Consider the following 2,500-nt stretch of genomic DNA (forward strand, 5'->3'; position numbering starts at 1 on the left):
CGCCGCTCGCCGCTCCCTCGCGCAGCCAAAAATGGCCAGTTTTGTCCCGTTTTTGGGCCGTTTTGGCCAGTTTTTGGCCTGTTCTTGCGTCGCGCGGTGACCGTCGTGAGCGGAGCAAAATGTCAGCCATCTCAGCACCCTGGAACCCCCCGGGTGGCACAGGGCTGGATGGGGCTTTCGTATAGCAGGGACGGTGCTGCCTCTCGCTTCGCTCGCTGTCCGCCGCTCGCCGCTCGCTCGCGCAGCCAAAAATGGCCAGTTTTGGCCCGTTTTTGGGCCGTTTTGGCCAGTTTTTGGCCTGTTCTTGCGTCGCGCGGTGACCGTCGTGAGCGGAGCAAAATGTCAGCCATCTCAGCACCCTGGAACCCCCCGGGTGGCACAGGGCTGGATGGGGCTTTCGTATAGCAGGGACGGTGCTGCCTCTCGCTTCGCTCGCTGTTCGCCGCTCGCCGCTCGCTCGCGCAGCCAAAAATGGCCAGTTTTGGCCCGTTTTGGCCAGTTTTTGGCCTGTTTTTGCGTTGCGCGGTGACCATCTTGAGCGGAGCAAAATGTCAGCCATCTCAGCACCCTGGAACCCCCCGGGTGGCACAGGGCTGGATGGGGCTTTCGTATAGCAGGGACGGTGATGCCTCTCGCTTCGCTCGCTGTCCGCCGCTCGCTGCTCGCTCGCGCAGCCAAAAATGGCCAGTTTTGGCCCGTTTTTGGGCCGTTTTGGCCTGTTTTTGGGCTGTTCTTGCGTCGCGCGGTGACCGTCGTGAGCGGAGCAAAATGTCAGCCATCTCAGCACCCTGGAACCCCCCGGGTGGCACAGGGCTGGATGGGGCTTTCGTATAGCAGGGACGGTGCTGCCTCTCGCTTCGCTCGCTGTCCGCCGCTCGCCGCTCGCTCGCGCAGCCAAAAATGGCCAGTTTTGTCCCGTTTTTGGGCCGTTTTGGCCTGTTTTTGGGCTGTTCTTGCGTCGCGCGGTGACCGTCGTGAGCGGAGCAAAATGTCAGCCATCTCAGCACCCTGGAACCCCCCGGGTGGCACAGGGCTGGATGGGGCTTTCGTATAGCAGGGACGGTGCTGCCTCTCGCTTCGCTCGCTGTCCGCCGCTCGCCGCTCGCTCGCGCAGCCAAAAATGGCCAGTTTTGGCCCGTTTTTGGGCCGTTTTGGCCAGTTTTTGGCCTGTTCTTGCGTCGCGCGGTGACCGTCGTGAGCGGAGCAAAATGTCAGCCATCTCAGCACCCTGGAACCCCCCGGGTGGCACAGGGCTGGATGGGGCTTTCGTATAGCAGGGACGGTGCTGCCTCTCGCTTCGCTCGCTGTTCGCCGCTCGCCGCTCGCTCGCGCAGCCAAAAATGGCCAGTTTTGGCCCGTTTTGGCCAGTTTTTGGCCTGTTTTTGCGTTGCGCGGTGACCATCTTGAGCGGAGCAAAATGTCAGCCATCTCAGCACCCTGGAACCCCCCGGGTGGCACAGGGCTGGATGGGGCTTTCGTATAGCAGGGACGGTGATGCCTCTCGCTTCGCTCGCTGTCCGCCGCTCGCTGCTCGCTCGCGCAGCCAAAAATGGCCAGTTTTGGCCCGTTTTTGGGCCGTTTTGGCCTGTTTTTGGCCTGTTCTTGCGTCGCGCGGTGACCGTCGTGAGCGGAGCAAAATGTCAGCCATCTCAGCACCCTGGAACCCCCCGGGTGGCACAGGGCTGGATGGGGCTTTCGTATAGCAGGGACGGTGCTGCCTCTCGCTTAGCTCGCTGTCCGCCGCTCGCCGCTCGCTCGCGCAGCCAAAAATGGCCAGTTTTGTCCCGTTTTTGGGCCGTTTTGGCCTGTTTTTGGGCTGTTCTTGCGTCGCGCGGTGACCGTCGTGAGCGGAGCAAAATGTCAGCCATCTCAGCACCCTGGAACCCCCCGGGTGGCACAGGGCTGGATGGGGCTTTCGTATAGCAGGGATGGTGCTGCCTCTCGCTTCGCTCGTTGTCCGCCGCTCGCCGCTCGCTCGCGCAGCCAAAAATGGCCAGTTTTGGCCCGTTTTTGGGCCGTTTTGGCCAGTTTTTGGCCTGTTCTTGCGTCGCGCGGTGACCGTCGTGAGCGGAGCAAAATGTCAGCCATCTCAGCACCCTGGAACCCCCCGGGTGGCACAGGGCTGGATGGGGCTTTCGTATAGCAGGGACGGTGCTGCCTCTCGCTTCGCTCGCTGTCCGCCGCTCGCCGCTCGCTCGCGCAGCCAAAAATGGCCAGTTTTGGCCCGTTTTGGCCAGTTTTTGGCCTGTTTTTGCGTTGCGCGGTGACCATCTTGAGCGGAGCAAAATGTCAGCCATCTCAGCACCCTGGAACCCCCCGGGTGGCACAGGGCTGGATGGGGCTTTCGTATAGCAGGGACGGTGATGCCTCTCGCTTCGCTCGCTGTCCGCCGCTCGCTGCTCGCTCGCGCAGCCAAAAATGGCCAGTTTTGGCCCGTTTTTGGGCCGTTTTGGCCTGTTTTTGGGCTGTTCTTGCGTCGCGCGGTGACCGTCGTGAGCGG

The sequence above is a fragment of the Musa acuminata genome, unplaced genomic scaffold (genome assembly GCF_036884655.1).
Source record: "Musa acuminata AAA Group cultivar baxijiao unplaced genomic scaffold, Cavendish_Baxijiao_AAA HiC_scaffold_485, whole genome shotgun sequence".
In the NCBI taxonomy this organism is placed as follows: Eukaryota; Viridiplantae; Streptophyta; class Magnoliopsida; order Zingiberales; family Musaceae; genus Musa; species Musa acuminata.